The sequence below is a fragment of the Eumetopias jubatus genome, unplaced genomic scaffold (genome assembly GCF_037043125.1).
Source record: "Eumetopias jubatus isolate StellerSeaLion01/CBP00866 unplaced genomic scaffold, mEumJub1_p1.0 scaffold_1, whole genome shotgun sequence".
Taxonomy (NCBI): domain Eukaryota; kingdom Metazoa; phylum Chordata; class Mammalia; order Carnivora; family Otariidae; genus Eumetopias; species Eumetopias jubatus.
This window is the reverse complement of record NW_028274807.1, coordinates 140,648,540-140,674,038: the sequence shown is the minus strand read 5'-3', so window position 1 is coordinate 140,674,038 and position 25,499 is coordinate 140,648,540.

Sequence of the window (25,499 nt, the reverse complement as noted above, 5' to 3'; positions counted from 1 at the left end):
AAAAATACAAAAACACTAATTCAAAGGGATACATGCGCCCCTATGTTTATTGCAGCATTATTTACAATAGCCAAACTATGGAAGCAGCCCAAGTGTCCATCAATAGATGAATGGATAAAGAAGATGTGGTGCACATATATACAATGGAGTATCATTCAGCCATAAAAAAAGAATGAAATCCTGCCATTTGCAACAACATGGATGGATCTAGAGAGTATAATGCTGAGCAAAATAAATCAGTCAGAGAAAGACAAGTATCATACAATCTCACTTATATATGGAATTTAAGAAACAAAACAAACGAGCAAAGGAGGAAAAAAGAGAGACAAACCAAGAAACAGACTCTTAACTATAGAGAACAAACTGATGGTTACCAGAGGGGAGGTGGTTGGGGGGATGGGGGAAATAGGGGATGGCGATCAAAGAGTACACTTATCATGGTGAAAAATAAAATAAAATGATAAAAAAGTATCAAACACCTAGTAATCTAATAAAAGATTTAAAAGACCTCTGCAATGAAAACCACAAAACATTGTGGATGTAAAGTAATTAAAACCTAAATAAGTGGAGGGACAGACTACGTTTATGGACTAAATAACTCAGTTTAATAAAGATGTCAATTCTCTGCTAAAAACAGAACAAAACAAAAAAGAAAGCCCACACACAACCACTCTGAAATACTAAGTAGGACATAGAGGAGTCAAGGAGATGGGAACTAGAGATGGGGCTGGTGAAGTGTCTTTTGTGATTATCACACTGTAATTAAACACTGACAATTCACATTGGCTTTTTAGCTTTTTTACAGTTCTCTTTTTATAGGATAAACCCATACAGTGAAACATGAATCAGCTGAATACTGTTGAGGACCCACCGTGTAGAAGGCCCAGTGTTAAATACTATAGGGGGTTTCAAAAAAGCATAAAATAGAGTCTCTCCCCTCAGAGAACAGGGCATCTAGTTGTGAAGACATGCCATTGTAATGGAGGAAAGATAATTTTCCCTCTATGTTTCTGAGCTCTTAGTGGATACCCCTATAATAAAAGACGGATTAACAAGAGAAAAACAATCCACAGTTTATTAACATGTGTGCCTTATGTATACATTTGGACATCCCCAGGAAAACTGAGTAACTCCCCGGGTGGCTTAATTAAAACTCAGATTAAAAGCAGCTTAGTAGGGAAGGGGAGGGGGACATAGGCCTTTCAGGGGAGAGTCAATGACTTTTAGAAAAGATGAATGGGCCCTGAGAACAGATGGGAGACAGGACAGTTTCTGACAGTGTGGGGTCAACATCAACATCTAGTCTCTTCCTCTGCAACAGGACTCAGCCCTCCCTGGGGATGACACTGCCGCGGAGGGGATCTATGCCAACTGGGTTCCTCTCAGGGAACGTGTCTCAGGCAGATGAGGGGAGTTCAGAGAAAGCCTCTCCCTGCATTTGCTATTTTTCAAGTGCCTACAGTTCAAAATAACCAATACTTCAAAGGGTGGCGTATTCTGCTACCCTTCATCACTGAAGCCGGGGGGAAAAGCAAAAAAATCATATCAGATCCTACATAGTTGCCACACATCTTCTGGAGAGTGGCCTCTGGGCAGGCCAGAGAGCCGGAGACTGATGGATGGTCCCTGCTTCGGAGAGTGTACTCTACCCTTGTGCTTCCTTCATGAGTGTCTTTCATTTCTGTTTAAGGACATGAGCAGCGTCCTGCCTTCACCTATGACTTGCTCAGGGGAAGCCAGGAGTCCACGGCCAGGAAGGGGGCACGGCATAGCAGATGTGGTCCGCTTAGCTGTGCCGCCCTCTGCAAGTACCTTTGCCTCTTGGGACCCCATTTTCCCAGCTGTCAGAAAATCACTGCAACTGGACAGGTTGTTACCAGGATTTACCAGCCCATACAGTGATTCACTCACACCCCATCCCATTTCCACCTGCAGGCTGTGAGCTCCACCAATATCTGAGACTTGCTGCTGCCCGCTTACCCCAAAATCTATTCTGCAATTCTTTGGGTATTGAATTCTGACTCTGGTATCGGGTCCTCTTTTGTCTCCTGCCAGCTCAAGCTTGGCTTATTTTTCTGGCTTTTCCTTCCCTCATGAAGGAAAGACAGATCGGGGGGCAGGATAACATGACAAAATGAGTGTTAGTGACACAGTCTTGGCACAAAGTCAGCATTTAATACGAAGAATCGGAAGTGGAATATCTGCTATCGTTTATGAAGCTCTTATTATGCACCAGCGTTGGTCTAAGTGATTTACGTGTATTAACTCATTTAAGTTTCCTGAGGCAAGATTCAAGTGCAAGGATGTATTAAGAGCGCTGCTCCCTTAACCCATAAAGGAGTAGGGGCAGCAGGACGAAAAAGAAGGGTAGGTACCATTTCTGGCACAATCCTGCAGGCCTGATCCCACATGGGAGCACAGCAGTGTAAATTACGCCTCAGGACTTGATTGCTGAGCTTTCTTGCATAGTGAGACTAAGACCGGGGTAAAGAGAACCCCGAGGCATTCCAGTTCCATGCTCCTGCACATGAGCAGCTCCAGGAGGCTGAGGAAGTCCACCAGAGAGATTTGCAGGTGTTAATGGGCAGGTGAAAGCAAAGGTAGAGAAAAGCCAGAAAAGGGATGCAGAAAATGCTAAACGGCTGCTGGGAGGTCTAGCAGCATGCCCGCGATGTCTCCTGCAAGCCTTACAACAACAACAACAAAATCCATTTAACAGATGAGGCACCGGAGGTTAAGTGATTTGCTCCCATCACATAGCTAGTAAGTGGAAAATAAGGATTTAAATCTAGACGGGCCATCTCTCAAGTACATCTGTGCCCTTTGCCCTGGTTGCAGTATAAGCCCGACCTCCTAAAGATTTTCAGAGCTGATGCCGATGCGTCGGTCTGGGCTGCAGACATCTGGAAACACACTGAAGCGAACCAAATTGTTCCTTCACGGAGGAGGTCCTTTGTCATCCTGACTTGTCTCAGCCTCCACCACCATAATGTAATCAGGACGCTTTTCCTCTCTATCGGCTCCTGATTCCTGCAATTTTCTCCTCATGGCACTCCGGATCTTGCTGCTGGTGACAGCGCCATCCGCCCCCTGCCGTGGGTGCTGGGCTTGGGCACCAGGTGCAGGCTCCCGAGACCCCAGCTTGGCATCTGAAACAAACTCCATTTGTTTGAACATTTCAAGAGACATTGCTTTCCCTTCAACATGTTAAATTACTCTTTCCTGGAAAGAGTTTGACCACAATTTTTTTTTTCCTACAAAAATAATGTCAAAGTATTTCCTGTTGGTTTAAGCGATTACAGAAAGTATGGACTTTATCATGTGCTTTGGTGTCACGCAGCGGCCGAGAAGCAGTTGACATGTGAGTTCATAACCTCTGGCCGCGGGGGTGAATGAACAGACTATGAACTTCCGTGGCATAATGGATGGGATGATGACAAAACAGCATTTAATGTATTGATAAAATGTTCCAGATTAAATAGGTATTATTTTTACATGTGGCTGATTACTTTCTTATAAGCGGAAAAACAACAATAAATATGATAAAGCAGTGATCCTGGTCGTTACCTCCGCTCTCGGGCAGGGTTTCCTAAGCTTGGCATTCTGGACATTTCTTTTCGTGAAGGGCTGTCCTGGGTAGTGTAAGATGTTTCGCACTGCTACTGGCAACAGTATCCACCCCTCCAAGTTGTGATAAGCAAAAATATCTCCAAACTGCGCTACTCGTCCTCTGGGAAACAAAACTGCCCCGGGTTGACGACCACCATCCAGAGGACAGTAACAGGGAAGGGACGCCCCATGGTGCGCTCTCTGGGCTCACACCCGCCAACCTCTCTGCTGGTCTCCTTTCTTGGTTTCTGTTTTACTGCTATTTCCGAGATTGTCCAATTTCTGTTCCTTCTGGCAATCTCTCACTACTATCATCTTTTAGATGTCCACACCGTTTCACGTTTTGGACAACTGGGGTTGTCCCCATCGCCATTGTGTCTGGAGCTTGAGCCTTCCTTTCTCGCAAGTGGGATGCAGGGGAAGAAGAAACTGACAGTAGGGAGAAAGAGGCTGTCTGTGACCCATCTGCACATCTTCAGCACTTCCCTTTAGTAACTTTGTTTCAACCTTATGATGCATAAAATAACAGGAAAAAAACGAAGTGAGGGGAATTGAGAGTGCCCCGTTTTGACGTGTCAGAGAGCACTGGTGATGGAAAAAAAATCCAGGTTTCCTAGGATCTAGGGATGAGACTTTTTCATTTTTAAAAATATGATCATTCTAGTCAGAAAAGTTTTAGTAATTCTGACCAAGATATTCATATCCATAGCCACAAAAGGCTGCTCTTGTATCTTTTTTCAAAGTTCAGGCCAAGTAGCAAGTAAGTTTCACCCATCACACCATCGTGATCGGTATCTCTTTACGCTGTCTTTTCTCATTGAGTCTCTAGAGTTGGACTTTACAAATGGGCCAGCCAAATTACTGTGCTGTCATGGCCCCAAGCCAGGTTTCTGAGAGGGTCTGAAGAATGTCTGGATTCCCCTTAAAACCTTCCCTTAAAAATCATGTCCCAGTTTTGGGACACCTGGCTGGCTCAGTCAGTAGAGCATGTGGCCCTTGATCTCAGGGTCTTGAGTTTGAGCCCCATGTTGGGCTTAGAGATTACTTTAAATATATATATTTCATAAGTTTCTTCCTTATGAAACACGAGGAAAATTGACCTCTCAGGTTTGAAGCTGATACCCAAATGTTTGCCAAGACCTATGAACAGTCAAATTCAATGTTCATGACCATTCAAAGGATGGTTCGATTCAAAACCTGGGTGTCTAACTCTGCTCCACACCCTCTGTTGGTCTAAAATCCCTTCATTCTTCGAGGTCTAATGCTTTACATGATGCTCTCCCCTCTTTGAGTGCCCATACCATTGTGGTCATATTTTTATTGCTCTCCTTTATGCTACAGTCATTTGTGATCCATTTGTTTTTGTCCTTTAACTACATGAAGCTTCTTAAGGGCATATTTCTATTTAGTTCATTTTTTTTTTAAGATTTTATTTATTCATTTGCCAGAGAGAGAGAGAGAGCACAAGCAGGGGGAGTGGGAGGCAGAGGGAGAAACAGGCTCCCCTCTGAGCAGGGAGCCCAATGCAGGGCTCCATCCCCAGACCCTGGGGATCATGACCTGAGTTGAAGGCAGACACTTAACCAACTGAGCCACCCAGGCGTCCCGATTTTTAGTTCGTTCTTATGTGTGTACAGGACCTGCCTCTGTTCGGAGTAGGAACCCAACAAATGCTTGTGCAGTTGAACTTTATCTTTGGAGAATAACCCCAGGTCTTTCTGTGCCACCTAATGAATCTTGGCTGGGGATGGAAGGAAGGAGGGAAGGAGGGAAAGAGGGAAGGAGGGAGGGAGGGAAGTAAGGAAGGAAGGGAGGAAGGAAAGGAGGAAGGGAGGAAGGAAAGGAGGAAGGGAGGAAGGATAAAAGGAAGGAAGACAGGTAGAAATGCTATTTTTTTAATTCAAGTATGTTTAAACAGCAGAATCAGAATCTTTTAGGAGGTATGAAATGTTCTGTTGAAATCACATTAAGATTACAATAATATATTTGCCTCATCTAAAGGTAAAGGTCATTATTAATGAGAACTAAATAAATACCATTCTCCTTCTGCTCCATGGTTGCCAAACATATGAAGAAAGGAAACATATCGCTTAGGATACAGATAAAGCTTCCGTCCTTGCTCATGAGCCTCATTTCCTTTTGATTGCCTGAGCTTCCCTATGGCTTTAGGGTTGTGAAGGACGGGAAATAATAAAGTGCTGCTTTATCCACTGGGAAGCACCATGACTTCTTTGGTATGTGAACATCTGTATGTTCTCTCCTCAGAGCAGGAACTTTGGTCATGTGATGGCATTTCCTCCAAATACAACATCCATCTGCCCGGATCTGGATTTTCCATTATCAAATAGATTCTGCAGCATCCTGCAGCTGGTTCTGCTGCTTTCATCATAAGGCTATGATAAATCACAATTCCCAGGGGCTGCTCACAGTCCATGTGGTAATAAAAGCTTGAGGGAGGACGGTCAAAGTGGACCTCAGGCTTGAGGGAGACTTCAGTTAACTGTAAGCAAAGTTTCCCGACCAAGAAGATGGCCCAATCACATAGGCTCAGAGACACGTGGTCTCAGTTGCATAGCTTATGCAAAGCACAGGAGAGAGGTAAAAAAGGATTCTTCTCTAGATGCCAAAGAAGATGTGATGAGATCTGAAGTCTTTTGGAAACATAATTGATGTGGAATCAAGCCCCTTGGGGCTTTACATGGTGGAATTTGGAAATCTGACCAAATGGGGGAATAGAATTGAGAAGGATGTAGTCAAAGCCCAGTTTAGAGAAATGGATAGGACCAGGTCCCAAATGTCTTTAGGATGGGGTCTTCACTGAGTAATTCATATCCCTGGAAGGTAATTAGTACTGCTTCAAGGATTTGGAATTTTGTACATTTTTATAGGACAAATGTCCATCCCTAGAAAGTAAACATTTAACAATCTAGTTGACCGTGGAACTAGACTGTCTAAACAAAGAGAGAAGGAGAGTAGGTTCTGGTTCTGTGGTCAAGATGTGAGAATGGGGGACGTTTTGGAGGGTGAAGAAGTTAAAATTCTAGTGTAGGAGAAGTGGGTCAGTCCAAGTGTAAGGAGTAAGGGACACAGTTGTCTGTGTTTATCTCACCCTGCTGGCATACCCAGTTCTAATCCTGTAGACTTCTGAAGGGCAGAGAATTTATAAGGTGACACAATCAGATATGCTCTGGTTCCTGAATATTTAATGATGGGATGCTTTCCAATTGCTCACTTCCTTTGTTATTTTTAGCTCCTACGATCTCAATAGGATGGAGATGCCATGGCTTTCTTCCAGATGCTGCCTTAAAGCAGGCCTAAAATAAAAAGTAAACGAGGTAGAGTGGTAGACACATTAGCTGTGGAGGTATAAATGATGGCTGCTTTTACAACATGATGTGAAAGGCTTCAAGGACAGCATTGCCTATCGATTTGCCATAGACAATGTTAGCAACGCCACCATTATCAGGGTCATTGGACTTTGTTGTAATTTTACTCCTGTTACATGGAAATATATCAGTCACTTATACTGTAGTGTGAATCAGGATTCCCCATCTTTTTTTTTCCCAGCTGAAGGTATGTTGAGATGGTGCTCTTTGTACTTTGTTTTTTTATTACTTTTTTTTTTTTTTTTTTTACTTTGCTTCCAATGAGAGAGGAGAGAGGAAAACAGGGTTAGAAAATGGGAGCAGAATTGGAGGGGTGACAGAGTGAGGAAAGAAGCAGAGTTTCAATAGAAAACCAGCAGAAAGGTGGGAGATGCTTGGATGACCCCAGAGGCAAACTTAAGTGGCTTTACAGTCTGGCCCAGGACCAGTTCTAGGGATGGAATGTGACCTTAGTTTCCATATTGGTTCCTACATAAGATCACAGAATTATTAGGTTTGAGATCAAAGTGCCTTAAAAAATGCAGGTAATATCAGGACTCACTTGAGCGGAGTCCAGAGATAATTGAGGTGTCCAGGCTGTTTTTTCTCTGGCTGAGCAGTGACATCAAGGTCTCAGTTTATTTCCATGAAGCGCTGGTGTGTATCAGTGCTATTTTATGGCTGCCGCCAGTCCTTCATTATCCTTTTTTTTTTTTTTTTTTTTGTATTCAGGGCGAGAAAAGCAGTTTCTAGGAACTCTTTCATGACAGCAAGCACATTTATTTCCCAAAAGCTCCCAGAAAAGCCTCTTCTCATGCATTATTGTCCATAATTTGGACTCACGCCCATTCCTGAATCATTTCCTGCAGTGGAGAAATGCCATGCGCTGATCGCCGTCTGAACCAAGAACCAATCACTAGACGAGGCGTCATGCCCTCCAAGGAGGCCGCTTGCCGAATGCAATGCCAAGAAGCTGGGGTGCTGCCCCAGCAGCCTGCGCAGGGCGCCGGAGAACAGTGCCCTTGGCCGCCCCTTGGGCACGGAGGAGCCGCAATGGGTCCCGGACAAGGAGGGGACTCTCCGGTGCGGGGATCGCGGTCGAGGCTGGTGTGTGAGCGGAGTGTGGGTTTGAGTCCGAAGCTCCACGTGGAGAGGGGCAACGCCCGGGCCACAGGCATGTCCCTGCAGTTTGCGGCCCCAGGGGCGAAGGGCGTGAACCAGCCGACGCCAAGGGCTGCGGAGCACGCAGATGCCCGCCGGAGACAACTGACTGCCCGCCTGGCAGCCGTGCAGCGGGCTGCCAAGTTCTGCTCCCAGTCGCGAGAGCCGGAACTCCCCGCAGGGCTGACGGTCAGCATGGAACAGAGGGGATCGGCTCTCTGTGCACTCACAGGCAACGAATCCTACCCGTGCGGGGAAATGCAATTCAAGTTTTCGGAGAAACAGAAGTGCTCGCCTGTCTGGTGCAATATGCTCAGTTTATTAACGCTCTAAACAGCTTCATGCTTTCGAGTTTGTGTATTATCTTGTTGATTACTTAGTTGGAGGTCCACTACTGCTACACTATTTTTAGTATGACTTAAGTCGTGTTTTTACAAGTGCCCAGGTTTACCGGAAGGTTCTGCTCCCTCAGTGTTCATTCTTGCACAGCAGTGATTTTGGGCAGTGGTAACTTTAGCCTGATTTGTAGTAGAGCCTGGTTTCTAGCCTCAGTCCACAATCGGCCTTGGCCCATTTATAGGTTGTTCACTTACTGCATCACTAATTTTGGGCTATGAACAAACCCTTGATACTTCACTAAGGGAGAGGAGCCAGCTTTGCTTTTTATACTTTTCACTTACTATCTTACTTTATTAAAATAATTGTACAACAACAACAAAAAAGAACCAGTCAGTCTAGCAAAAGGGGTGAGATTGGATTAACCAAACACGAGCCCCATCTGGACCTGGAGGTGAAGTCAGTTGCCTTCTATGACAAAGGCCATAGCTGCTACCCAATAGGAGAGAGACAACGAAGATGTTCAATTTACTACTCTTTCACTAGTTTTAGTTTCCAACAAATATAGAGTATAAAGAAAGATGGAACTAACATTTATGGAGTACCTCTATGCTTTACATATACTAGCTCATTCAAGCCTTATAACATCTTCTATGGGAAGAATTATTATTTCTGTTTTACTGATTAAGAAAACTGAGATGTCAGCCAACTTACCTGTATTTACACAGCTAGTAAAGTTGCAGAGCTGAAGCATAAACCCAGGTCTGCCCATATCTAAATTTTACCAACAATTGCCTAATCGATTATTGCTAATCTATTGTCTATTACTAAATCTATTGTTGGTTACAAGAACTCAGTTTATTGAATACCCACTCTTTGCATATACCACACTGTACTAGGCCTTGCGATTTGCTGAATAAGGTATATCTAGAAGCTAACACAAATTTCCAGTCCATAGAAAGGGAGAATGATTAGGTAGTAAAAGGAAGACAGTATAGAAATGTTTATTCACTTACTTACTTATTCAGTTCATTTGGGGAATCTTTACTGACCATCTACTTTGTGCCAATCATTGGGTTAGCCACTACTTGCAGCCCATGCCTAGATTTGGCTCACAGGCCATGAGTGGACAACCTCTAGCTTCATATGAGATTAAGCATACTTCCACATCATATATGTGATTTTATCAAAAACAAAGTACAATTCTGATGCCTCAATCAAGGTACCCAATATTTGGCATGTGTACGGCATTTCAATCATCCCCTCCACATACACTCGCAATACATACATCATGGCAGACATCACTAATCAACTGCTGTACTTTATAGAATCTAAATGTGACCCCATAATCTTTGTATTTGATTCACTCGCACTTAATAAGTACTTTCCAAATGAATAATAATAGTGCATTCATGTAACTTTTAAGATGTGCTTAACACAATTCTGAACATTTATTACATCTTAACTCTTTTATTCCTCATAATCTCTAGGGTATGGATATTATTATTATCCCTACTTTATATGTGGGTAAGTTAAGGAAGAGAGAGTTTAAACAACTTGTCTAAGCCCACCCAACTGGTAAGGATGGAGCCAAAATTTGGAGTTGGGTTGTCTACATCTAGGTGTGTAATTTTAACCACCTGCTATACTGCCTCTCAACACACTGTAACCAAGTGGGAGACTCCTTCACCACATGAAGTTCCAGTGACCCTACAAATTGATCATACCAATCAACCAGTCAACCGTAATAATCAACCTGGTTAGCTGATGAAGAATTAAAAACCTAGGATTTATTTTTTTTAAAGATTTTATTTATTTATTTATTTATTTATTTATTTATTTATTTATTTATGGAAAAGAGAGAGAGAGAGAGCACACACGAGCTGGAGGAGGGGCAGAAGGAGAGGGAATCTTAAGCAGATTTCGTACCCAGCACAAAGGGCTACATGGGGCTTGGTCCCATAACCCTGAGATCATGACCTGAGCTGAAATCAAGAGTCAGATGCTCAACTAACTGAGCCACCCAGGTGCCTCAAAAACCTGGGATTTGATTTGAAACTATGTCTATCTAACATGATCCAATCTATATGGCTTGAATTTAAGAAAATTATGATTGCATATATGAAGAACACAGTGAGAATGTGTTCTTGAAACCACTTTCTCTTTCACCATAATTTTTGAAGAAATGGGGGTGGGTGTTGAAATTTATGCTCTATCTACCTATACCACTTAACAATTAGCTTCTTTCATTAAGGAATTTCTCATTTTGAGAAGAGGTGTTAATATGAGAATTTGTGTTCAATAAAACAAATGAAGGAATAAAGAGGTAGACATGATACAAAATAACAGGAATGTTCAAAAAATTTCATCTGTTTTGGAATAGCTCATTCCACAGCCCTTCAAAGCAGTAACTTACGCTTGGTGGCCAAGAGATGAAATGATTAGTGCAAAGCAGGTAATATCAGGATAAACTACGAAGGTGGTAAGAAATCATTGCAAATTGGGGAGGATGTAATTAAGATCTGAGTCTATTTTGTTATTGCAAAATGATTTCTATCTATAGTATCCATTCTATAGCTAAAATTAGAAAGACCCTCATTATCAAATCTTGACAAGGGTGTGGAGCAATTGGAACCTTCCTATGTTGCTGGGAGGAGTGAAAGATGGTACAACCACTTGGGAAAACTGTTGGAAGTTTCTTATAAAGTTAAGGCCAATCCTATCCTACAATGAAAAATTCTACTTCTAGATATCACTCAAGAAAATTGAAAATAGGGGCGCCTGGGTGGCTCAGTTGGTTAAGCGACTGCCTTCGGCTCAGGTCATGATCCTGGAGTCCTGGGATCGAGTCCCGCATCGGGCTCCCTGCTCAGCAGGGAGTCTGCTTCTCCCTCTGACCCTCTTCCCTCTCGTGCTCTCTGTCTCTCATTCTCTCTCTCTCAAATAAATAAATAAAAATCTTTAAAAAAAAAAAAAGAAAATTGAAAACATATCCACAAACAAACCTGTATGAGCATGTCCGTAGCAGCCCAATGCATGATAACCAAATAGTGGAAACAACCCAAATGTCCATTAACAAGTGAATAGGTAAATCCATTGTAGCACATTTTACAACTGAATAGTACTGCTAAGCAACAAAAAGGAACAAATTAGCATTACATACAGCAATGAATATGAATCACAATCACATTATGCTGAAGAAAAGCAGACAGACACAAAAGAGCACATATTGGTCGGTATAATTTACATGAAGACTGAAAATCGGTGATAGAAATCGAGAGTGGTTACTCTAGAAGGCAGGAGGTGGACTGGAAAGGGGGCATGAGGAAAGTTGTTGCACCAAAAATTTTCTCAGTTATGATCTTGGTGATAGTTACATGGATATATATACATTTGTCAGAACTTACCAAACTGCAAAAGTAAGATCTATGCACTTATACTTCAACAAAAAAATAAAAGCCCAGAAGGTAAAGTGACTTACTATGGCCATTAAAAGTAAACTTTTGACCTTACTCAACTTGGTCTTATCTCCTTAATATAATCCATTTTAAAATCAACTCAACCTGTGGACTAATCACAAAGTGTCATCATTTAGACTAAAAGTACATTTGATAAAGCCTTACAGAAAGGTCCAAGTTCATCTCTTTTCTGTTGAATCATTCCACCTGTCTTTTTGTTTGTTTGTTTATGCTAAATGTGGTTCCTATTTTAGTAATGGGAGTAGCATTGAATTTGGGAATGTCTCTGCAATTCAGGTGATACCTACATGGTCAATTAGCATTTTGAGTTACTAAAAGTGTTATTCCTCACTCTGTGGTTAAAATCTAGAAGTTGTTCATTTTTGTCAAGAAGGCAGAATATTTTCTTTCTAGAGTAGTGAATTAAGAATGAACCTGTTAGACCCATTGATATTCATGTTGTATACAATGGTTTCCTATTTCTCTTGGCCTGTTGGTTCTCAGATTCTTTATTTAATTAAAAATGAAGAAGGAGGGCGCCTGGGTGGCTCAGTTGGTTAAGCGACTGCCTTTGGCTCAAGTCATGATCCTGGAGTCCCGGGATCGAGTCCCGCATCGGGCTCCCTGCTCAGCAGGGAGTCTGCTTCTCCCTCTGACCCTCCCCGCTCTCATGTACTCTCTCTCTCATTCTCACTCTCTCAAAATAAATAATAAATAAATCTTTAAAAAAAAAATGAAGAAGGAAAGAAAGTTTTAGTCTTTACGTGAAATCCAGTCTTCCCAGAGCCTCAGAAACCGATCTGTTCATTGTTGAAATCAAGTTGGTTCCGTGATGCCGACCTGGTATCTTCTAGCTAAAATTACCCACCATGCGGCAAGCAGAGTCAGGCACAAAGACATGAATCTCCAGATCGTCTGAGCCATGATCTGATTTTCTTGTGAGGTTGGAGCCTGAAGTCACTAGAGACTAGCGCCTTAACAAGAAAAATAACATATGGCTGTTTAGTTCAACCTTGTAGCTAATCACTCACCTGGGTTGGAAAAAATCATGCATAAATGAGAGAGCTCTGCATCTCCTCTCGTGTCTCCATGAAAGGGAGAGGGCCAGGCTCAGGAACACTTTCTGTCTGTGCTACGGTAGTCATTCTGCTCTTCCTTCTTTGCTGACCCCCCTTACTAGCTATAAGCAATATTAGATTTTGATGTTCAAGTGTTACAAATGGCTTAATGTTTAGCAAGGATATCAAATTTATTTTGTACTTTTGTGGAAAATACTGCTGCCTCACTTGACAATCAGGCCAGTGTGGGCAGCCCAAAGATTTATGGCTCATATTTTTGACTTTTGGCAAAACTTCCCATTTTCTTTTTGACTCACTGTCTACCTAATTTCTTTTGCTTTTATGTTCTGCGGTCCTCGGGTGAGCCATTTTATTTATATCCCATAGAAAAGACGTTTTAGGAGGGGTTCACCAGATGCAGACCTGGGGACCGATATTTACATTAAAGTGCTTTATTAGGAAGAATTCCTGGAATGAAATAATAAGGCAGTGGGGAGGTTCGATGGGGAATAGAAGGAAGCTGGTCAGTACATCAGTATCAAGCATGGTCTCACCAAGGACTGCTTCAAAGCTGCAGGAGAACTCTGGAGGGGTAGTTGTCTTAAACAGAGGGGAGGGAATTGAAGTATTTATACTCTTGTGCCCATCAGTGGTTAAAGACTCTCTCAGGAGTGCACAAGATCCTAGGATTTCAGGGCCATCTGTGCACACAAGCAAAGGGAGGTCTGGAACTGAAGACAGTCCTCTGACAAAGAGACCCAGGTTCTGACTGTTATGAGTGAAAGCACCCTGGGAGTCTGTGTGCACAAAAAAAATGTAGTAGGTACAAAAATGGTAAAGGAATCCTAGCAGATATAGGTGAGGCACTGATATTCATCTAATAGCAGGCTTCTCTCTGGGTCCTGTGATGGGACAAAGATGATCACTTCTTTCTTCTTCTTATCCTCCCTCGTTTTCTGCTCTCTCTTCAACCCCCCATCCCATTCTCCTCTAAGCAACTTTCTGAATAGTGGGCTGATCAGGCTTGTTTTTGGTTCTGCTTTTATTTTAAATTTTTTTAAAGTTGTTTTTTTTTTTTTTGAAAGAGAATCTCAAGCAGACTCCATGCTGAGCAAGAGCCTGACTGGGGGCTCGATCCCAGGACCCTGAGATCATGACCTGAGCCAAAACCAAGAGTCAAATGCTTAACTGACTGTGCCACCCAGGACTGCGCCACCCAGGACTGTGCCACCCAGGCACCTCTTGGTTCTGCTTTTAAACTACTTAGCTAATTTCTCATATTGTTCCCATTGGCAAGGTGCAGTAGTTTGAAGACTCTGTTCCCAATCTTATTTTAACTCTTAAAAGAACATCAAACCAAAGTGCTATGAGGTTCCCTCAGGCTCTTTTGAGTTCCTGTCATACCAGGCAAGTTAAACAATGTTTCCCTACTTTCCCTTTTCTCTTATCTGTCACTTTCCATCTTGCCATTACTTGTATTCACCCTGGAGCTCTTGAGTTTATGTTTTGTTTCAGTGTATGTCCAGGTCTTGTAGACTTTATGTCAGTTAAGAATGCTTTTGGGTGCATTCTGAAAAGCAAATAGTTGGCGGGATGGCTGAATAATATCCAGGATCTCTCTTTCTTTCTTTAGCACTGCCATCTTCAGTTCATTTCCTTCCTCACTCATGTACATCATTCTATAGGGACAAGACGGCTGCTGTATGTGAAGGCATCACATCCACATTCAAGGAAGAAGAAAAAGCGAAGGGATCATGCTAACATCATCTAGCCTTTTGTTGGAAAAAAAAACTTTGCTATGATCTCCCCAGCAAATTTGTCATTATGCTTTGTTGGCCAGACCTTGACCAAAGACCTGTGCCTCTCCAACAGCAAGGGAAGCTGAGAAAGCAAGTGTCTAGTGACAAGAAAGCCACAAGGAAAAGAGGTGAGAAAATGTTAGATTACTTAATGAGCAATATCTGTCAGAAGTATCATGGAAATACTTGAACTGGTAGAAACATTTATATATTCCCCCAGTATCTTTGTGGTTCAAAAGCAGTAGCTATTTTAGCTACTTTGGGTTATTCTTTATTATAAAGCTATTCTAGGCTTTTCTTTGGGTTGTGCCAAATTATATATATATATATATATATATATATATATATATATATATATATATATATAACTTTTGCATTATTGACCATATTAGCTTTTGTCTAATACATTTCAACTAAGCACATGAGCAATACATATTTGACATCTGAGTGAATAATAAATAATGCTGCTAAAGAAAAATGGAAACCACATTTTTTTCTGAAAAAAAAAAAAAAAAGACCATGTAATATTTACTGGCTGGTCCCAAAAGTAAGCTAGCTTTTTTCAGTGAAGAGATGTGTCCTCACTTTGAAGCAAGCTTGTGTTATTTTCAAATTGTGAAGGAACCACATTTAAATGATAATCTTATCAAAATAATCTCACACAAGTATCTTTTCAAGTGAAATATTCATTTTCAATAATGCCATCTTTTTGTCATTTGAGATTTCTACTTCTCTGGGGGTTCCTTACATCTTCTTGTCCCTGAGGGATTCTTTAGGGAAGAAAAATAGTTCAGGCAGTTAGGGAGGAGGATGAGGAAGGATATGATTTTTAAAAATTACAAAACCAGGGCACCTGGATGGCTCAGTCTGTGGAGCATGCGACTCTTGATCTCGGGGTTGCAAGTTTGAGCCCCATGTTGGTTGTAGAGATTACTTAAAAATAAAAAATCTTTTAAAAAATTACAAAACCTATGGGAGTCTAGTATTACTCATCATATGAATTAATGTGATAAAATATCATTTAATTTGTAGTGTAATTATATGGCTCTATTCTTCTAATGCTCTGACATGCCACCCAGAAGCCCTTCCTTCTGACATCATTGGTCAGTGATTTATGGGCTTCCTTCCCATGAATTCCTTACCTGTCTAGCTATCACCAACTGGTTTCTGAGATATGAGAGTGGACTATCTAGGAAGTGATGATTCAAAGTCCATGGTTACTGGGCCTTGTTCTTATATTTAATGTACTCAGCTAGAGGAGATAAAAATGAGAAACTACTAGAACACTTAATTTGTAAGAGGCAGCCAGCTGCTATCGACCTTCAACTCCTAGGTATACCCTGCCAAAATGATAGTTGCTTAGTTTCCAAAGTCAGAATTACTGATAAAACCCAAAGGCTTTCTCCTAGGAGACTGTGTGTGTGTGTGTGTGTGTGTGTGTGTGTGTGTGTGCGCGCGCGCGCGCGTGTGTGTTGGGAGGTGAGAGAGAGAGAGAGAAGGAGAAAATACTTTAGTTTGATGGTGGAGAAGGCCCCACTGTCTATGTATCTTTAGAACTTGATGGAGGCTATTGGTCTTCCTTCAAAAACCCACTCCACAGCCCAGTAAAAGCTTTTCCTAGTAGACCATGAGCCATTAACATCCCGTGCTTCTGAAGAGGTGAGGACAACAAAACTTAATTAAAAATTCCAGGCTAGAAAAGAACTTTTGTTCATTGAGTTTGGGTGGAAGGTGAGAGCAGGCCTGGAACCACAGATGTGGTGACCATCCTTTATGGATCAACCTGAAAATGCCTCCGGGAATGTGGGGTTTGGTAGGACAAGAAAAGGGAAGGGTATGGAGAGAATAAGAAACGAAGAGGGAGAGAATACAGAAAACACTGGAAAGCAGTCGAAGTTGACTGTGTTGGATTCGCCCTGCCTTTATTTTGGGTTTTCATTTATTGAAGCAAGTTTCATAAATAGATCGCAGAGAAGTGGATCTATTATATAAGAAGTCCCAGTTGGAACTTTGCAATTTCTAAAGGGAAAATACTCCTTTTCAGCTTAATTCCTTCCGGCAAAATTTCATACAAGCAGCCTGCTGTGTGCCTCTTTGAAACTGTTAAGCCTGGCTTTGAGGGAAATCAAAGTATCTTTGGTTCCTGCACAACCACTTCTTTATTTTTTCCTTTTGCCGTTTACCAGCTTATTGCATCTGTGTTGACAGCTGAAGACTGAAGATTAAATTAGAGGAAGGTTGTTATTGCATTTTAAGATTATGTTAAACACTTAAACACATTGCAGTGCTCCAAGGTGGAAATGGCTCCTGTAATCTTTCATCAGGATTTATGGCCAACATTTCCTTCAGTGACAGTATCAAAAGGCTACAATGGTCAGGGAATGTTCTCACTCACGCTGGCAAGGGGATATGATTATATTCTCCAGTAGAATGTAACTTCCGGTTGCTTTTTTTCTCCCCCTTGTGAAAACAATGGTTTCTGGTTACCCCCAAGGGTACTGTGACTTCATGAAACACTTCATAAAGCCAACTCTGCCTTTTTGAAAGGGACCTAGGGGAGATGGGGAATTTCTCTCTCTTTGGAAATGAGGTTTTTCTTTTCTGGAAGATGACAGGGAAAATGGTATTGTAGACCAGCACCTGTTACTCTGCAGAGGGCTGGGGCTTTATCAGAAGTGATGATGGGAGATCTCTGAACATGCAGCTCACCCTCCAGCACCGGTTTTCATTTTTCTTGACTGAAATTTTATTTCTGCTTCTTCAACCTGGCATTGTGCACATGGTCGCTGAAAACGAAACAGTTACCAGTGTTTTCCAAGGGCTTTGCCTATAGAGGAATTAAGGTTTCTTTTGCTTTTCTGCTATCAACAGAGGATAAAGGAGAAGAAAAAGCTAGAATGATGGAGCACATCTCTTTTTTTTTCTTGCTTTTTTCCTTCTTGGTGTTCCTGCCTCTTCTATTTTTGTTCTTCTGTTGTTTTTATATCTACTTTTCGTTTTCTTACTCATATCTAATCCTGTTTTCTGCCCCTTTGCTTTGCTTTCTTTCCTCTCTCTTTGCTCAAGAAGAAATATTCTCTAGTGGGTGGAGGAAGGGGTGAAGAAGATTCTCCAAATCGCAGAAGAAAACGTAGTAATAACAAAAGAATGGCGACGTCCTTGTTGGCGGGTTGACTAGTTGTTCTGTCTTCCGCATGGATCCAGAAGGATCTGGAATCCCACTGCTTAGCACCTCCTCTGCTGCTGCCATATTTTCATCAGCACTATCTCCTGCCTAAATTATTACATGACTCCCAACTGCTCATTCTCATTCCACCTTTGCCTCTAGACAGCTGATACATCACCCAGGGTCACCCTTTTAAGAATGAAGTCACTCCTCTGCTCACAATCTTTCAACGGCTTCAGAATAAATTCCAAATCCTTAACTGAGGACCGTGTGGCTCTAAGTGACGTAACCCCCTGCTGCCTCCCACCTCACGGCTCTGCTCCTGCCACTGCCCGTGTTTACTTCCCCGGCAGCACTCTGCTCCCCTAGCCGCCCTGCCTTTAGCGTCTTCGTAGCTACTCATCCCCCTGCCTGCACCCCTGGCCCCCGGAGAGCCTGCTCCCTTCATGTCTCTGCCCCACTGTCAACCTCTCATCAAAAGAACCTCTCTAGGGGTGCCTGAGTGGCTCAGTCAGTTAAGCGTCTGCCTTCCACTTAGGTCATGATCACCAGGTCCTGGAATCGAGCCCCCCTTGGGCTCCCTGCTCAGTGGGGAGTCTGCTTCTCCCTCTGCTTCTCCTTCTGCTTCTCCCTCTCTCTCTCCCCTCTGCTTGTGAGCACTCTCTCTCTCTCTCAAATGAATAAATAAGATCCTTAAAAAAAAAAAAGAACCTCTCTAAAATAACACCTCCCCTTTATTTTCTGTCCCCTTTATTTAACTGTTATCACCACCTGATGTATACTATTATTTGATTATTAATTTATGTTGTCTCCCCAGGCTAGAACATAGAATATAGGGATCTGTCTCTAGCCCCAGCAGCTAAAACAGCATCCAGCACATTGAATATAATAAATCCTTGTGGACTGAGTGACCGAAAAGTCATAATACTAGCAAAATAATCTAGCCTTTGGGCAAACTCCCTTTCTGTGGCATGTGTGTGTTATCGGCCACACTTCTTACAGTGTATTGGAAAAGAAAGCCGTATTAGAATGCTGAAGGTCCTGACCAAGAGTCAGCAACTTTCTCCTCGGTGGAGCTCTGTGAGTCTTAAGCCTGCCTGCTTTCTTATCCTCAGCTTACTGGTCAGAAAGGGAATGCCCACTCTTGTGCTTGATTTCAGCATTTTCCAACTGGACCAGTGTGCACCTGCCTTTCCCTTATGTCCCAGTGCCAGGGACTGTACCTGTTGGTTGCATATTTAGTTCTTATTCATAGTCATGTTTCCACCCACCTGATTACTTTTACGCCTGGGCAGTCTTGAAAGTCACCCTTGGCTTCTGGCAAACTGGTCAGATCAGGGAAGAAGGACAAATCCTCTCCCAAGGCAATACGGTGGACTAAGCCATCATTGCTCAGACCCTCCCGGGATCCTAGAGTATGGGAGTAGGGAAGGATTTTGAAGACCTTGGAGTACACTGATACTGATATTTAATTTCTTCACAAGAGCAGTGATAATTGTCTTCAAACAAACTCGCTTCTGGAAATCCAATGTCAAACAACCGAATCAGAACTTCTCTCTTTGGAAGGGAGGCAGGGACCAGAGTCTGCCTGGCTCTATTCAGCTCTACCCAGAGGGGTCCCTAAGGAATTTTGTGAAGCCAAGAGTTTTCACAGCGAACAGTGAGAAAACCCCAGGTGTCATCCAACACCATTGCTGTACAGATAAGCAAAGTAAGGTTCAAAGAGGTAAAGCGACTTCCCCAAGGTTACACAGGGAGGAGCAGTCCTGGAATGAGACCAGTCTCCTAATTTCCCATTTAAACACCTCTTCCCGCCGTATGCGCTGTCCTCTGCTCATAGTCTACCACCTGCTAAGTACCTATTGTGTACCAATCATCACTCTAGTTATTTTTGCATTCATCATTCCATTTAATCTTTACATCTACCTTTTGTGATAGATACTATTAATCTCATTTTATAAAAAATTTTATAAAAAAAATAGAGAGACTAAGAAAGGGATCCTAGGAAATTAGTAGTGAAGCATGGATTTGAACTCAGATCTGTCTCATTCTAAAGACTGTGTTCATTCTTTGTCTCACTTAGAATAAACAAAGAAACAAGTTGAGTGTACTAGCACCTAATAATGTATAACGAGCCAAGCCCAAACAAAAAATGTTTGCTATTTATGGTACAGGTTATGAACAAGTTAGCAAAGAGGACTTCCACCTTGCAGTCATTTAGGGGCCAATGTGTCAGAGGTTCTGTCATCTTTAACACAAAAGAACAGGAAAGAGCATGGAGAATCACTAATGGAGAATTTTTACAAGCCAAGCCTGGAAGTGGCATCTATTACTTACACATTCTATTCGCTATAACCTGGTCACTCGATTGTACCTCATTGCAAAGAATGCATGGAAATATAGTCCCTAGATCAGAAGTCACTTCCCTTTGAGAATTCTATACTATGAAAAGAAGAGCACAGATTGCCTGACTTCTTTTGCTAAATGTTAAGTTTGAGATGCATTCATTTGTTGTGAATAGCGAAAGTTTGAATAATATCCCTTTGTACAAACATAACAACATAACAGTATTTATCCATTCTACTGTTATGGACATTTGTTTCTAGTTTGGGAATGCTACAAACTTTCTTATACATGTCTCTTGATGCCCACAGGGTTGTATTTTGTTAGGTATGTTCTTAGAAGTGAATTGCTGGGTTATAAAGTATATCATGTTTAGCTTTAGTAGATACTAGTGAAGAGTTTTACAAGCGGTCATATAAATGTACACTACCGCCTGCAGTGTTTGAAAGCCCAGTGGCTCTACATACTCACAATGCTTAATGGTGCAAGGTTTTTAATTTTAGCCATTCTGGTGGTATATTGTGGAATTTTATTGTGGTTTCCCCTGATGACTATTGAGGCTATGCTCCTTTTTAAATGATTATGGGCCAATTGGACATCCTTAAAAATACTATTCAAGTCTTTTACCTATTTTTTTTCTGGATAAATAGTCATCTTTTTATTATTGATTTTTAGGGGTCTTTTGTATATCTTAGATATAGAAAAGATATAAAAATATAAATATGTTCTCACACTGTGCTTTGCATTTGCTTTCTCTTAGTATTTTTGATATGATAAACAGGTCTTAATTTTTATGAATTCCAATTTATGATATTTCCCCTTTATTATTTGTGCTTTTCATTTTCTATCTAATAAATTATTCCCTGTGCCAAAAAAAAAAAAAAGAGCACAGATTTTCAGTGGATGTGTAGCAATTCCTGCCTCACCAACCAGGGAGCTGATACACAGACAAAATTGTAGATACAATGTTCTTTTTATTGACATAGCTTTCCAGTGTTCATGGCTGCAGTCATAGCTGTGGTGCACATTTATCGATTTTTTTTTTTACTTCCAACATTCAATCTCCCTTCTTATTTTGGAGGAATCCACCAATATGCCTATTACTATGGGACACAGTTCCCCTCATTTTCCTACAACGAGAAGGTGAGGGAGAGGGCAGTAACCTCCATTTCTCTTGCCACCCTCAGTAAGAATTCATGCGAGGGGCCTAGATTTTGCCAGTGGATCAGGTGATTCCTCTTGGAACTTTGAGTCTGCAGAGTATAATGCAAAAGCATAGGGACTGCTGATGTTTACTGCACAGTTTCAACAGTATCCAGTGGTGGCCATTTTTGTAGTTATGTCCAGCTGTGGGTTGGAATTCAGCCAGAGAGGGAGGACCCCAGCCAAAATCATTCCCATGACAATTTCTGAAGCCCCTCAGTTCCTACCTGTTCTCCAAGGTTTGTTTGTCCACCCTGTCACCTTAGCCCTGCTTCTGGTCCACCCTGTGAACCACCTCCTGATACCCTTCAATCAAGGATATCCTCTCTTTTTGCTGGACTGCAACCAACAACTTTGATACAAAGCCTTTCAGATCCTGTTGTCTAAATCTGTCTCCACCAGGCCTGCAGGTTGGTTAATTTTGATACTCCTGAAAACACGTGGTAATTGACAAATCTGGACCCCTGCCTCCTTAAGAGCTGGGGTCAGAGTTCCTGGCCTGATCCATGCTCTTCTTTTTTTTTTTTTTTTTTGAGGTGAGGTGAATCTACTAGTAATAACTCTTTGATACTTCCTGTGAGAAAGAGGGGACATACAGAAGAATAGAGAGGCAAGTACCCTTGCTTTTGCCAGCTATTTCCAACCAGCATCTCAAACAAAGAGCAGAGGGAATGAAAAGATTTCTGCAGAGCCCTGCATGGTATTACTGAGGGAAGAAATCTGTGTTGAGGGTGTGAGGAGAAAAGGTGTGTGAGTGTGTGTGTGTGTGTGTGTGTGAACATTGGAGAAGGGAGGAAGCTAGCCTGTACCAGACTCCTCCGAGAAGGGACTAGAAGAAGGAAATAAATGACCAATTTTTTCTCCAATAAACTTTTAAAAACTGGACATTGTGTACTTTCTTTCAAACACTCAAGTCTGTTGACACTATTTTTCTCTGCAAGATTTGAGTGAAATTTTGTTGTCAGAGAGAGGACCCAGATTCTGTATTGTCAGGTCATGAACTGTTCTTACAGGTAAGTGTGATTGCCGTGCTCTTTAAAGAGGATCTCCTGGGGTTGTGGACATTGGCTTTTGGTATTGATGGAATTTTGTTTCAATATGGATATATTGATAATCTTTAACGGGAGCTACTGTCTCTGTACTCCAAATTTGTTAAGACTCCCAAAGCTCATAGGTCTAAATAATATTTACATACTCCCCTAATTTCCCTGGCTCATAGCCCTCACCTGTGTCTCCCCACCCTCTACTAAGTCCATGCCCTTATTCTCACGTGGTCCTCAGAGGTCTCCTCACTGAAACTTCTCTGATGTTCTTCAGCTCCAGCAATCCCACAGGCTACTTGAGCAATGTACCTGTTATGGGTAGAATTGTTGAAGCCTCCACAATTCATATGTTGAAGCTCTAAGGCCCAAAGCCTCAGAATGTGACTGTATTTGGAGATAGGGTATTTAAAGAGGTGATTAATTTAAAACGAGGTCATTAGTGTCAGCCCTAATCCAATCTGACTGATGTCCTTATAAGAGGAAAATGGGACACATAAGGAGACACCAGGGATGCACCATGAGAGGAAAGACTCTGAGAGGACATGGTGAGAAGGCGGCCATCTGCAAGTCAAGGGGGAGTTGTCAGAATAAAGTCAACCCTGCCAGCACCTTGATCTTGGACTTCCAGCCCTCAGGACTGTGAGAAACTAATTTCTGTTGTTGAAGCCTTTTGTTATAGCAAACTAACACAGTCCTTAACCATAACAGTGATTGTTGAGACTTATATTAACCTTGTATTTCTGATACTTGGACATCTTGGGGCCTTGCTGACTGTGGAAAGACTGCCCTTCCCAGGGCTAGCCCATTCCTGAAGACAGTAAAAGACTCACCTGTAAGCATGCCTTATGCAAATCTATAAGTGTACATATGTAAATCAACCAATTCAGAGCCCATACCCCCCCACCTCCCTTCCTGGGCTCTTACACTCAGGGTCACTATCCACTACCCCAATCACCCCAGGGCTAGGTACCAGACAACAAGAGATAGCCCTGTACCCCAGAACTAGCTAAAATTATTCCAACTAGCCAGTCTTAAATCTGCTGGCCCTGCCTCACCATTTCTTTCCATGGAAACCACAATAAAGGCTCTTTCCCTCCTTCCTGCTCCCGCTTCCTCTTCCTCATAACTAACCCTAGTACTTCCCTGGTGGCCCTGTGAGATGTGCCATGGCCCCTCCTCTAGGGAACTATGAGTAACAAATCATCTTTCCAATGGTAATTGTCTCCTGATCTGTTGGCCTCATCATATCTGAATAATAATAAAAATCTATATTTTTAAACAAGGCTTTGGTGAAAATCTGAACCCTAGGCTAGGATGCTCCCTAGCTTTGGGATAACTGGTGGAACTCTCAAACTCCCCCCGAAGACCTTGAGGGGGAAAGAAAGAAAGAAAGAAAAAAAGGAAGGAAGGAAGAAGGAAGGAAGGAAGGAAGGAAGGAAGGAAGGAAGGAAGGAAGGAAGGAAGGAAGGAAAGCTATATTTCTTTTAGTCCTTCCTTTTATATAGAAATGAGGAGAAAGACCCCGAACTCTATGCCACACCATCACCTGGCCCCAAAGCGGTATGGTTGATGCCCCGTGAGCTACAAAACCTCTCAAGATTCTGCTCCTTCTGCTTTTGCAACTGCTTCTTATCTACCCAGAGCCCAAATGAATGAATCCCTGGGGCCCAGCTTTGGTAGCAAACATCATGCCACCCTTTTCACCTTCATGCACTAAATTTCCTCTTGGTATGACCCTCCCCCTCATGCAAAGCAACAATATGCAAACTGATTCTTATAGGCACTATTTTACAAAAGAAGACAAGTCCAAATTTAAATGATGGTCAGCCAGGACCTACTGCCCTCCACAACAACCTCTACTAAGAAGACAATTGATAGTTTGTGAAGTAAGGAAGGGAGGAGACCACAGACAACACCGCAAGACCCAGCACCTGCCCTCCAGGCTCTGACTACTTGTTTGGGGAGACTCAATATCTAGAGAATGAAGCAGTCTCTATGTCCCTCAGGAAATAGGCAAAGCTCATTGACAGAGTTCAAACAAAGGAGAGATGCCTTCTGACTGGAGTATCGGGAAAGACAGATGTAGTGAGAGATAAGAAGCTTGAGATAGTCCTTGAGAAATCAGCTGGGTAGAGAGAGAGACTCAGGGAAAGGTAGGACGATTGACTGACTTGCCTAGACAAGAAAAGGTAGGAAAGTGTAGGAAACTGAAGGGGTTTGAGGCTGCAGGAGCAGTTGGTGCTGGACGGGGAGGCCTTGAGTGGCAATGTTAAGAAGTTTCTATAGGAGGTACAAAAGACAAGGATGAGTGGTCTTTGCCTTCAAGATTGTACTTTTTGTAACGGAGATAAAACTTGACAGTGGTGAGACATATAAGAGAACATGTCATTATATGTTGACATTTTTTTAAAAGATTTTATTTATTTATTTGAGAGAGAGAGAGAGAATGAGAGAGAGAGCACGAGAGGGGGGAGGGTCAGAGGGAGAAGCAGACTCCCCGCCGAGCAGGGAGCCCGACGCGGGACTCGATCCCGGGACTCCAGGATCATGACCTGAGCCGAAGGCAGTCGACCAACCAACTGAGCCACCCAGGCGCCCATATGTTGACATTTTGAGCTCTTAACATGTATGATATAGAGCAGGGGTCAGCAAATATTTTCTAAGGCCAGATAGTGAGTGTTTCAGGCTTTGCAGGCTATTTGGTCTCTGTCACAACTACTCAGCTCTGCCATTGTATTGAGAAAGCAGCCATAGACAATGTATAAATTAATGGCATGGCTGTGTTCTAATGAAATTTTATTTATAAACCCTATCAGTGGGCTGGATTTGGCCCATAGGCTTTAGTTTGCTGACCAGTACTGGTGCAGCACACAAATTTTAAGTAGTTTGGATCTCTCAGTCGGGAGCTTCTGCTCAAACCTCAGGAAAAATCTGGATTTTGAAGGATGATTATACTAA